This window comes from Apodemus sylvaticus, chromosome 14 (assembly GCF_947179515.1).
Source record: "Apodemus sylvaticus chromosome 14, mApoSyl1.1, whole genome shotgun sequence".
Classification (NCBI taxonomy): Eukaryota; Metazoa; Chordata; class Mammalia; order Rodentia; family Muridae; genus Apodemus; species Apodemus sylvaticus.
The window spans coordinates 46,725,544-46,739,717 of NC_067485.1; positions in this window are offsets into that span (position 1 = coordinate 46,725,544).

Genomic DNA, 14,174 nt, shown 5'->3' on the forward strand with positions numbered 1-14,174 from the left:
TGACTCAATGCTTTCTAATTTGCAAGGCCCACTCGACAGGAGAGAATCCAGTTCCTGTAGTAGAAACCTGGTTAAAAAAACCATGATAGGGGAAGTTCCAGGCTCTAGGATTAACGTATTCTATAGTTTAATTGAATTGACACAGTGTCAAGCTGCCTGGTAAACACTTGTTTATGTTCCTAGACAAATGCTTCTATCAGTCTTAATCAGAAAGAGGCCTTTCTTTCCAGTGAATAATCTCTAATGCAGAGGCCCACAGGTGGGCAAGGTATCAAGCATGAGGGAAGTGTGAGTGTTCTACCCTGCATAAGACATTTATTCCAGCCTACTAAGGATCAGTGTGCAGCTTAGTTTTTTTCCCTACTCATCTTGACACAGGAAGGGAAATCTCAACTCAGAACAGGCTTTTTTCAGATTGGTCTGTGGCATGTCTGTGAGGCATTTTCTTGATTAATGATTATGGAGGGTCAAGGCCGCTGTGTGCAGTGCCACCCCTAAGCAGGTTACTGGGCTGTATTAAAAAAAAGGAAGTGAGTCAGGTTTAATCCTTTAATCCAAGCCCTCAGAAGGCAGAGGGAGACAGGTCTCTGTGAGTTCAAGGCTAGCCTGGTCTAGACAGCCAGTTCCAGAACAGCCAGGACTAGAGAAATCTTGTTTCAAAAAAACCCTCCAAAACCAAACCCAAACCCAAGACCATCACAAATTCCAAAACAAAGAACTAAACAAACAAGACACCAATCCCAACAAACAAACAAACAAACAAACAAACAAACAAACAAACAGAAGCAATCTCAGTAAGCAGCAAGTGGTATTGCCTCCTGGTCTCTGCTTCAGTTTCTGCCTTAAGGTTTTTGCTCCAGTTCCTGTCTGCCACAGAAGCAAAACAGGGCACCGTGCCGAGGGGGAGGGGGAAAGAACGAAGGCTAGAAGCTGGAGTAGGGCTGAGAATGTCTTCTGCTGGGAGAGACACAGTGGTCCAGGTTTCAGAATCGCAGTGGCTGTTGATGGTTGCATTGGGTGCTCATGACTACGGGCGTCTCAATAGTCAGGATTGGATGGAAAGGGGCTGCTGGCTTTTCTTGCTGCCGAGCTAATTCAGGGAGAGTAAGGCATAGCTTTCATTATGAACCCACTGATGATCCACTAGGCTCTAACAGACAGTTCTATAAAGGTCACACATATGGTTTGTGTTAAATGGAATGAGTGACAAGACCAAACCAAAAGCCATGAATTTGAGAAGGGGCCTGTTAGAGAGGCAGCTGATATGGATGAAAAGAAGAAAATGGGGGTTTTGAAAACAGTAACTACAATATATGTGTATCATATTGCTTTGAAAGGGTTAGCTCAGGAACTTTAAAAAGGTCATGGAATACTTGCCCCTCCCAGAAGGGAGAGGCTAAATCACATTCCTCAGACCACGGGGAGGTCCCTACAGCTAGGGAAGGCCCAGAGACCATTGGTCACCTACCGCATTCCCTAACAACCAATTAGTTTAAAGGTAACACTCTTCTGCCAATCACATTGTGCCTAATGGTGGCTGCCTGGAGGACTGTATAAAGGCCCTCGCAGCCCGCTGCACATGTGTGGTCATTTTCTCTCCCCATGTGCAGAGTGACCCCAGCATGCTAGAATACATAAAATTCCTCTTGCTTTTTGCATTGATTTTCATCTCCACGTTGTTCACTCAGGGGTTCTCTCCAGTAAGTTAAGGTTCCCTGAGCCTTATAGTTAAAGAACAAGAGTAAGTTTTAAAAAGTGAAAGACATCTTTTAAAAAACTGAAGAGTGTCTAAGCAAGATACCTGAAGTCAACCTCTGTCCTTCACACGTATGTACACTTATATACTGTGCACACATGAATGTGCAAACACACACACACACACACACACACACACACACACACACACACACACACACACACACTAATGAAAGGCAAAGCTGAGCATCGGGACTTATGCCTGTAATCCTAGGACTCAATTCAAGGTCAGCTTGGGCAACATAGTGCATTGCAAGTTTTTTTAAAACATGAACTCCTTTACCCTGCACTCATGACGGATTCAGTTATGTGTCCCACAGTGACATCTGGGCTGTGTATACGATAGTGCTTCTATAATTATTTTATTGTCTACTGACACCATAGCCATATTTTGTTTATCTGAATGCATGATGTGCATACAATGACAAAATCATTTGTTGGCATGCTTCTCAGAGCACATAGCTGTCAAGTTACATGTAGTTCCATTAATGACCTACTGTGCTATCAAACCAGAGAGACACATTTTATGTACCAGCCTGACTGGTCTAGGGGATAGACATATATCAGATTAAACATTCTTTTGGGGGTATGTCTGGTAAGGTTTTCAGGAGAAGTTAGAAGTTGAATCAGGGCACTGGAGAATCATGCAGCCTTCTGCAATGTTCTTCCAATATGCTGGAGGTTGCTGGAGGTTGTTGGAGTTTGCTGGAGGAGTATTGTTCTGCCTGTCTGCTAGAGCTGCTGGTAGTCCTTTGCCCTCGGTGTTCCTGGATCTAAAACTTAAGTGTGGTGTCTACGACATCAGCTCACTAGCTTTGAGCTGCTTTTGTGAGTGTCCATCTTACAGATGATAGATGTTGGGATATTGGACCTTGTGAATGTGGATCAATGAATCACAATAAACCACACACAGGCACTCTCAACTATTTTTTCTTCGAGAAATCTGGTTGATGGTGCTGGAGAGATGGCTCAGCGGTTAAGGGCACTAGCTGCTCTTCTGAAGGACCTGAGTTCAAATCCCAGCAAACACTTGGTGGCTTACAACCATCTGTAATGAGATATGATGCCCTCTTCTGGGGTATCTGAAGACAGCTACAGTGTACTTACATATATACATAAACAAACCTTTAAAAAAAAACACGAAATCTGGTTGATTTAGAATCTTGGCTTCTCCATCTGCCTTCAGTCTTCAGGGCAGGCACTGGTGTGGGTTATATAGAGACTGCACATGGGATGAAAGCCCTACTCCATAGTTGACTCAAAACAAATATCATTTACAAATGAGAAAACTGTTCAGAGAGCATGAGATAACTGAAATATGATTCTCTATCTAATGCCTATCTCAGCATCTTACATCCTGTCTTAAAATAACCTACATCCTGATCCCGTAAGTTATGATTTTTTTCACCCCAAATACACCTAACTAGTAACCTAATTTTTTTTTAGTACTTTTTAACTGCTCCACAAACTATACAAACTCATGGAATCTGCCATCCTGCTAATGTGACTTATAAAACTATATTGCCATTCTGCTCAGTAGTTTTCAGGTCCATCTGTTAGCTCATATAAAACAGAATTTATGTTAAATGAGATTAAAAAAACATCATCACCAACCAAATTGAACATCACTTGATGAAAAAAAAACATATGCTGTCAATTTTGCTTTTGATTCTTGGCTCGAGGCTATTTGGGTTCTAGAGGAGAGGGGCCCTTTCTCCAGACCTTACTGTACAGCTGCCATAGGGGCACTCCTCCAACCTCTAGCTTTTGGGAGTAGCTGCTATCCAGGTGGAGAAGCTGAGATGCTTCTTCCTTACAAAGACATTTGGATCTCCCTACTCAGACCTACTGTTTAAAGAGAGCAGTTCTGCAGCTTCCCTCACAACCCAGCTTTATTTTATTGTGTTTTAGCTGCTACAGTGTAGGGAAATAATTGGTAACAATGGTTAGGCAAGGGCTGAAAGAACAGGAACTGACATTTGAAATTTGGAACAGAATAACAAAATAGAGCCAAGATCAGTTTTCAGTGTGTGTTTGTTTCTAAGAATAAAGGTCATTAGATGCTAGGGATGTTGATGGGTTTGAAGCAGAGGAAACTAAACTTTAAAATCACACATCATGGCTGTGTGCTCTGTAATACTCTACAGATTTCTCACACAAACCTCAAAGTCACCAAGGGTATGGCAATTCATTTTACTAAGTTCAGTTAGCTGATACTCAGAACTTGGTTACATTTAAGATTACACGCACCATTTTAATCCTCTTAACTTGGGGTGGCCTATGTAGTTCCGGAGGTAGATACCATTTCTATTTGAAATATTAGGAACTACATGTAAGAGCCACATATTCAGTCCTAGGACAGATGTATGTCAGATGATTCCATGTTAGAAACACCATTCTGACCTGAAAACTCAGTATGTAGGCCCTAACACTGGCCCAAATGGGAACAAAGACCTGATCCATCAAAGACCTAGTCCAGAGTTCCAGAAAAATGTACTAACCTTGCTTTCTGGCTTCTGTAGTTCTGCTTCTTGCTGATCAAATGTGACAACTAGGATATGGGTTTTGGGCATAAATAAAATAGAGCTGTAAAGTTCAGGGCAGCATAATTTGGGCAAGCTCCCCATGTAGCTACTGGCTGGTGATAAAGATTTTTTGTTTTAAGAATATCTGTGTGGTGGTCTGTGGTGGGCTTACTTCACAACAGAAGTGGGATGCATTCCCAAAGCTAATTCTCCAGCATGATCTCTGTGACCATCCTCTGGTGTGGTTCTCCTCTGAGTATTCTTTCTTTGTGTCCCTTTCTTCAGGGGGATATCATGACTGATATATTCTTTTCCTTGCTCTCTGCTGACTTTGGCTATTGAATATCCACACTCCTAATATTCCCTTTTGGTCTAGATTTCAATCAATTGAAATGTAATCCTAAATACTATTAGCTAAGAGAAAGAGCATCAAATATTAATCCATCAGGGGTAGTGTACTTTGCAGAAGACTCTGGAAAGGCAAAGGCCTTTCATAGCCATATAATTCTCTCTAATAATGGAAACCAAAGGAGGGTGATAGGGATGATAGTTTTGAAATAGGGGAGTGGCTAATTCAGAACTTCAGAAAAAGTAGACTCCAAGTGGAGTACATTAGAAATTTATGGTCTGCAGGCAATTTGAGGCCAATCGGTCTACAGTCTGCAGGTGATTTGAGGTACATCAGATACATTCAATGTATTTCAAATGATTTCCTCCATTTCCCGAGTTTATTTTGTTTGAATACAGTGCTATAACTAAAAGGTTAAATTGCTGCAGTGACCAGGTGAGAGGCAAGATCAGAGTCGGAGAAAATCATATCTGACCATATAAGGGTTTGGCAGTTTCCTGGGAAATACAGTGAACTAATCCAAAACTGAATAAATGAGCCAACCTCATCGTACAGTTGCTGAGTTAGTAAAAAACTACCAGGTCGAATCAAATCCAAAGTGTTTTAGCTTTAGCCAAGCAGACTCTAAGCTCTCATCCATGAGAGCAAACAGAAAATGGCTGAATATTTTTATTACCAGTGTGGATTTCCAACTCTGTATCCCCCAGGAGCCAGAGCAACCTTTCCTCCCCTTATAGTTCAGTTCACAAATTAACTATTTCCCCTGAAATTGAAATTGGAAGAGTTTCCCTGAGCAGAAAGCAATTTTGTTCCCCTCTTATTATTTTCCTAAGTGCAGGTTAGCTTGAAGCTTGGTAATGCCCTGCTCTGCGCAGTGGAGATGCTCCAGGCTGACCTGTTCCTCTCAGCAATGTCACCTTACAGATGAATTGCAGTCTCTGAATCATGGGATAAAAGCTGTCTTGGAAGTTGGCATTTTCTTAGCTTATCGCACTGAGTTTTTGGCAAGTCCTTCAAACTTTAAGTGCTTCCAATTTTCCCTAATATAATTTACCTTGTCATGTCCTCCAGAGGTGGTGAGTGGAGGTTAATGAGATGGTGCAGCTGCTTTGATGTCCTGGAGAGGATACACATATACATTTATCAAACATTGGTGAGATATGGATAACTTTAAAATGGAAGGGATCTGTCATTAATGCAGTGATGTGTGCACATTGACCCTGCTGTTACTACATCAATCTTATTATAGGCATGGCCCTAGGAGACATTCTGATGCATATGGAAACAAGAGGAAGGTTGCTCTGTCTACTACTTCATTCATAGCTATTTATTGTATAGCAGACCTCATAATGGAATTCTATTGCTTTATGAATGAATTATATGTCAGGATGTCAAATTAGTGTTTTGCTGTGTTTTCTATTCCCAGCTTATCTTATCACGTCCTGACTTATCTCCTCTGAAAGGCCTTCTTTCTTTGTTTTTAATCTTTTTCAAAATAGCAGGTTCTCTTTTTTCAGGGTACTTTCTTATGCATTCACTTCCTGTTCTTCTTGTACTTGTGATTCTCACCTCCCATGTCTCCAGCATTCTCACCTGACTGTCTGTTTCTGCTGAGACATGCCTGTTCTGAGAAGGCTTTGTGGCCTCTTAAACCTGGACAGACAGGGCTGCATGTCTGCCATTTTCACTCTGTGCTTTTTCTTTCTGGGTGATTCCTTGGAAGAGTAGCTCTCAACCTTAGCGCGCGCGCACACACACACACACACACACACACACACACACACACACAATACTCAAAGATTAGTATTTTGTGATACTCTCTAGGCACAAGTCAGTCGTCCTGGGCCTTGTAGTCAGAGTGGGAACAGCCATGACCCTCATAAACAGAAAGCCTTCATTCTTTTTGCATGTAAACTCTGGTATGCAATCTCACGCAGCACTTTGGGTGAGTACATGTGACCTTAGAAGTTTGCACATCCTGAACTTTGGTGGTCAGCTCACTCTTGGAGGATTAGGCCTTTGGGTATCTGTGGGCTGTTAAGCAGATACTAATTAATTAAGCTGCTAGTTTGGTGCATCCTATGGTTCTAGCACTTTCTGAGGGTGAGACAAGAGAATCAGAAATTTCAGCATCCTCTATGTTACAGAGGGAGACCCTGCCTTAAACAAAACTAAACAAAAATACATAAATAAAGCTAATTACTATATTTTTCGGAAATTAAGCTATGCTGACTAAATATTTTTCCCATTCTTCATTTCCCCTAGTTCTCTTCCACTGGCTCATTTTTATTCAGTAAAGAATCTTATTGATAAAGCCTAATTAAGATTAGATAGAAAAGGGGAATGACTTAAGGCTTCTGGGATGTTTTTGCTTTGATGTGTTGACTGTTGTGTATGCTGTCTCTGTTGCATGGACCCTCAGCTATTTGACATAGTTTGTTGAAAGGCTTTGGAGTGGCAGGTCAGAATATCACTGAGTACCATTTATTCCCACATTAAGTCCTTCCAGAGCCTTTTATGATTGCATTGTACAGTGGCTGTGCAACCAAGGACAGGGAGTCTCTGTCCTGCAGCTCAGGAAGGGGAGGTGCCCATGTTCCTCCTCCCGGCTCTGACATTTCTGTGTGATGCAGGCTGTTTATCCCCACCTCTCTAAGGCCTAACACAAGTTCTAGCACACAGTCATCACATCACTGAGGAATTGATAAAGTAATTAAATTATAGGTTATTGGTATCCTATAATTATAGGTTATAGTTTATCCTCTGACTTTGTTGTAATAGAAAACTGCTTGAGTCTTGTTGAAGCCAAACAAGATTTCCTGGAGGAATCAACATAGTTCATAAAGTGAAAACTAAAACCAGCACAACGAAACCAATCACCAACACAGCCTTGCAGCACAACTCTGGGGAGTGTCACCACGGCAGCCTTACAGCAGAACTCCGGGGAGTGTCACCATGGTCCTTTTGAGAACTCCTCATGCTCCTCAGCACCAGGAAAGAAAAGTCTGCATCATCCAAGTTTCTGCCATACAACTTCAAAGGAAGAAGTCTGATTATCTCAGGGTGAAAAGTTGCAAAGTCAGGACCAGCCACAGAAGCTTGCTACATTGTTGTGTCTGAAAGAACTTGGAAAGGGAGGAAGGTTTTTAAAGAATACCCCCCCCCAAAACAGACCCCCTTCATTTCTACAGTACATGGTACCACTGTGTACCTTGTCATTGTTCCTGGAGACCTGCTGCATCGATCAGGGGATGGAGAAATACAACGAGATGTAAATGTCCCGTAGATAGATTAAATTATCTATCTTAAATTACAACAATGAAGGAGAACACTTAGCTTTGGCAAATCATATACTAAAAAGCTAACACTTAGAAATACTTACCTGCTTTTAAAATTCTACCCAAGTTATGATGAAATTTATTCCAGAGTGCCCGAACCTGGTAGGATAAGTTTCTGATAATAACATGTGGCCCAAATGAACTAACCAGAGAATGGAGACAGCTGAATCACCTCGGGACAGGCCTTACTGGCCGCGTGGATAGCTTCGGTGGCGTTAGGATCAGATGGCCCTGTGTCTGGAGAGCATGTCTTTATCCAGGAGTGCATGCACAGCTGTTGTTTGAGTGCCTCTGAAGCTTTATGTAATGGGTATGGGAAGTTTAGACTGATAATTTTCTTTTTCTTATTGTCCCGAACTTTTCATTGTATCTCAAATGGAAGGCTCTACAAAAATCTTGCTGACAATAAGAAATCCTTTGAGTGGTTCTATGGTTTTAGACCACTAATATTTTGGTGCTTTTTTTCTGGTAATACAGATTTCCAAAAGCTGGGGGGGGGGGAGAGAGAGAGAGAGAGAGAGAGAGAGAGAGAGAGAGAGAGAGAGAGAGAGAGAGAGAGAGAGAGAGAGAGAGAAAGCACTGAGGCGGCACTGGTCCTGTCCAAGGTAGAAAGCTGGAACTTATCATAGCTGCAAGAAGCACCTTGTGACAGCTGAGTTGAGGGAGAAGTGTCACAGACAGGATCAAGTGGCAGAACTGATGTGTGTGCTATGAGGACTGGGGATAATGCAGAGAAAGCAACGATTCCTGGAAGGAGCCGAGAAGCTCTTGGATCCTAGCGGAGACGGAACAACGCAGGGTTTTTTAGGGGGGTTGCGATCTGGGTCCAAGAAGACTGAATAGAGCTGTCAGCTGGAGGGCTGCGGGAGGAATGCAAATGAAGCCGGGCAGATAACGGGTCTGGAAAGCAGGGAGGAGGTAGACTTCTTTCCATCTTGGCAATTGTCCTTTTCCAGGCCAGTCACCCTGGAAAATGCAACCACAGTCCGATTTTTCCAACTTGTTTTCAGTAGGCCGGCTTTCCTGTGGCAGGCTTGGCAGACAGTTTCCATACAAATTGCCCCTGTGTGCCTGTCACATTTTAAATAGGGCTCTTCGGTGAAGTCGCAGTTCAGAGTAGCAAGAGTTTTAAAAAATTGCTCTAAAACAAGCACTTCCACCGTGCTTCTGCCCTCTGCCAGCATAATTGCTCTCAAGGGGCAAATGAATTTTCACTTAACCAAATGAATTAATAGATATGTAGCAGCTATGGGGACAGCCTCCCCTAACATATGCACAGATCTGTGATTTAGAGGCAGAGGGCAGAATGCAGAGGGAACAGGAGGGCTCAACCTAAGGAATGGAGTTGAATTCAGAATGCATGTGGAGAGGGGAGAGAAGTGGCCGAGGAGAAGCAGCCAACTGTGCTGAGCAGTGGGTGAGAGACTGGGTGTGCAGAGGAAATGACCAGGGGAAATGAGCAAGGGCCTGGGATCTTCTTCTGTGGGGCCCGTGGGGACTTCCAAAACCTGGCTGTTCTTGTTCTCTACCAGAGAGATCTATAAAAACAAAATGCTGGACTATGTCACTCATTTAAAAGCCACAAGGGCAAATTGAGTTTCAGTAACTTCAGATTTCAAAACGCACCGGTGTTCTATATCTTTAGATTTAATCACTGTCAGAATAGAATTATTTGGGGAAAGTTGTGTTTATAATGGAATATTTAGAATGCAAGGTTTCTCTTGGCATTGTTGCCTAAACAGTCTAGTCTAGCAAGTATTTATGTAACATTTATGTTGTATGTAGTGTTGTTAAAAGTAAGGGAGAGGCTATTTAAAAGGCATGGGAGGGTGTATGTAGGTTACATGTAAATACTGTGTCATTTTATCTACAAACCTTGAACACCCGTGGAACCTTGGTATCCACAGTGGCCTGGGACAAAGCTCCTGCCATCGCTAAGGGATGACTGCACTGAGTTTTCGTTTCTGCTTTAGAGATGCACAGGAGAAAGCTGCTCTATAACCTTTGCTGAGGGAGCAGAGTGAACCTCCCACCTACAGTGAATGCTTGAGCAAATGGGGAAGAGGTACACTCTTCCATCTTTGAGTTATTGTGCGGTGGAGGGACAGGAGCTCGGGAACACAAGACAAGAGCAAAGCTGCAGGCAAGGTGATTCTGTGGGCTGCTGAGGACTCCAACCAGGAGCAGAAGTAGCAGCAGGGAGAAGAAATAGGTGAGCGGGAAGGGGGCTGGTGTTTGCTCTTTTCTGCCCCTCTATTTTACAGGTCTTAAATCCCAAGTTTAAAAACATCATTAGTACAACCACTCTAGAAATCAGTCTGGTGGTTCCTCAGAAAATGGGGCGTGGCACTTCCAGAGGATCTGGCTATACCTGTCCTGGGCATATACCCAGAGGATTCCCTGGCATACAATAAGTACACATGCTCCACTATGTTCATAGCAGCCTTATTTATAATGGTCAGAAGCTGGAAAGAACCCAGATGTCCCTCAATGGAGGAATGGATACAGAAAATGTGGTATATTTACACAATGGAATACTACTCAGCAATTAAAAACAATGAATTCATGAAATTCTTAGGCAAATGGTTGGAACTGGAAAATATCATCCTAAGTGAAGTAATCCAGTCACAAAAGAACACACACATGGAATGCAGTCACTGATAAGTGGATATTAGCCCAGAAGCTCCGAATACCCAAGACACAACTCACATATCAAATCATTCCCAAAAAGAAGGAAGGAGAGGGCCCTGGTCCTGGAAAGGCTTGATGCAGCATTGTAGGGGAGTACCGGGACAGAGGAGTGGGAGGGGCTTGATTGGGAAATGGGCAGAGGGGAGAGGGCTTATGGGACTTATGGGGAGGGGGGAACCGGGAAAGGGAAAATCATTTGGATTGTAAACAAAGAATATAGAAAATAATAAAATAAATTTTAAAAAAGAAAAAATATTTATTTATTATCATTATTTATTTATTTATTTATGCAATTATTTTATAAGTTAGAAGCTCAAGCATCCTGAAGTACTGAGAGAATAGAACTGTCTGCCCACTGCAGTCAAGAATTATTAATATCGTGTGATGTTTGCATTGCTTCTCTTTCTCAGTTTCAGAATAGGTTTTAAAATTTTTATTGCTTACTATATTATTTATTTATGGAAATGTTTGCACATAAGTTGCAGAATCCCGTGCCCCTTGAGAATTGTAGACATGGACATCTAGTCCTAAATGCAAGCCACAATCATTTAAGCCCTGAAGGGTCAGGAGCCAAGGTTAAAGCACTCAGGTGTCTCCAGGGGCTGATGTCATAGCTACAGGAGGAGAGAGAAAGGCTTCCAAGCTCTTCAGATGCAGAGTGTAGGTGAGGAACAGCCCGTGACTATGCTGCTCCCATCAACATTACCCCAGAGTGGGGAAATGGCCTCCCAGACATCACCATCCTGAAACCTGAATCCCTTCCCAATCTGTTAGTTGCCGTTTTGTCCTTTTGACAGTGTCCTTTGCCTTACAGAAACTTTGTAGTTTTATGAGGTGCCATTTGTCAATTCTTGATCTTAGAGTGTAAGCTATTGGCATTCTGTTCAGGAACTTTTCCCCTGTGCCCATGTCCTCAAGGGTCTTCCCCAGTTTCTTTTCTATTAGTTTAACTGTGTTAGGTTTTATGTGGAGGTCCTTGATCCACTTGGAGTTGAGCTTAGTACAAGAAGATAAGAATGGATCAATTCGCATTCTTCTGCATGCTGACCTCCAATTGAAGCAGCACCATTTGTTGAAAAGACTATCTTTTTCCCAACTGGATGCTTTCAGCTCTTTGTTGAAGATCAAGTGACCATAGGTGTGTGGGTTCATTTCTGGGTCTTCAATCCTATTCCATTGATCCACTTGCCTGACATTGTACCAATACCATGCAGTTTTTATCACTATTGCTCTGTAGTAATGTTTGACGTCTGGGATACTGATTCCCCCAAAAGTTCTTTTACTGTTGAGAATAGTTTTAGCTAACCTGGGTTTTTTGTTATTCCAGATAAATTTGAGAATTGCTCTTTCTAGCTCTATAAAGAACTGGGTTGGAGTTTTGATGGGGATCCCTGTGCTTCCATTTTCTCCCCTTTCCTCTTGCTGGGTATTTCCCCCACTTTCTTGTTATTTTCTCCTTCTGTCTCCTTGTCACTCCATTACTGAGAGAAGCCCCTCCTCATTGCTCTCCTGCCATGCTGGGTCCCATTTAGAGGGAGAGAAAGAGGAGGTGGGGGTTAGGTGTGTGCCAGCCCAGAGCAGTCATCAGGTTCAGGCGCAGATGGAGGCGGATTCCTGCTGGCCTGATGTGTTTCTGCCAGTCTGCTCTGCCCGCTGGTACACGCTTTCCCCTACATCATTTGGTTTCTCTGGAAACTTCTGACTCCGTATGTCTCATTTGCTGTTTTTCTTTCTGTTTCTCTCAGGCTTTCTAGCTTCCTTCCTCCCTTTGCTCGTTTTCATCCATCATGTTCAAATGATGTGGACCTGTAAGAGGCCTTTTCAGGCAGGAATTGGACTGAGCACTCAAAGTATCTACTCCTTTGTTAAGGTTGATTTTGTTCAGAGAAGCACTTTGAGGCATTTTCCAGGAAGGAAGTGTACTGCTCTGAAGTGTAATGCTGGCCATCAGAGTCAGGGAAAGGAACAAGCCTAGTAGTAATTTTGTGCTTTTTCTAAGTGGCTGGTATGTACAGGATAAATAAGACATTTTATACTTAAAATATTCTTTTATTTTCATATGGATTTCTTGGGAGGATGGAATTTCTCTTTCTGTATCAATCAAGGCATCAGGAAGAGGCAGTCATTTCTGTGTGTGTAGAGTCCTGCTAAGCACATTTGTCCCCTTGATGTCTGTGTGAAGAAGACCTAGGCTGAGAAATGGAGACCCCACGTGTGTCCCCAGCTTCTGTAATAGGCTCATCAAATCTATTCCTCACCTCAGAAACAAAATCGTATTAGTACACATACACTGCTGATGAGTGCTGGGGGATAAAGGGAGGTCATGGACATCTCATTGTGTATCATTCCATGCACCGTGAAGGAATAGACACCAACATCGCAGGAACGACTAAGAAACCACACTGACTTTACAGCCTCTGAGTGCAGCTTTAGGTCATCCTGATGGGACATTTTAGGAAAAAAGTTTTTCAGGAGAAATTTCCCAAGGCCAGGCTCAGTCGTGGCTCACAGGTTGCACGCAGCCAAGAGTAGATATGAATGTTGTCCAATGCACCAAAATGTTAAATGATTTGCACATTATTGCCTGTGGCTGTGGCTTACAGACAGAACTTGTCTGGCATGCATGAAGCATTGGGTTTAACACCCAGGACTTTAAAAAGAAAAAAAAATCTTTCTAAGGATTAAAATGGTTTTTAATCCCACTGCAGTTTTTAGTAGTGAACTTTTTAGGTGACAGTTGTTACAACGTCAACAAACTGGAATGCCTCTGAGAGGGAACACTTGACATTAGAAATGTTTTTTAATTTTTATTTTTAAAATTACTGTGCTACGGATTGAGCCTGTGGCCTCATTAATTCTGAGCAAAACATTGACCACTGAGCCACACAGCCCAGAGAGGAAGTATTTTCTGAAGACATTACTTAGGTGTACTTCAGGTAATGTCAAAGATAAATCATCTTTAAATTGTCAGTGGTTGACATCTATAAGCAGCTGATTGTGTCCCCACACAGTCTGATCTATAAGGGGCATGCCGATGACATAGGATGAAGTAGACAGAGAGACAAATGGACTGAGAAAAATTGGGAACCCCTGCTACAGGGGTGGGGTGATACACAGAGAGCTTTGAAAATGTATATAGATTTGGTTGTCTGAAAGGAGGGACAAAGAGAAGTTTAAAGGGTGACTGCCTACATGAAATCAAGCAGGCCAGACTGTTCTAGAAAATAGAAAGAAACCAGAGATTAATAGACTGGAAATTTTTGCTAGGAGGCTAGAAAAGTCTTTCTGGAAAGTTCGGGTGGGAACCATTAAAGTTTCTTTTGTAACACTGTTGACATGTTTACTGACCCCAAAAGTCCATGTGTTGAGGACTTGGCCAGGATGTGGGTATTTGGGTATTTGGGAGATATTATAGAGCACTGGGAGGTGGGAGTTGTCTGGGAGTTTCTTAGGTCCCTCAAAGAGGATTGTGGGACCCTCAACTGTCAACTTTCAATCTGCTACATGCTTCCACCA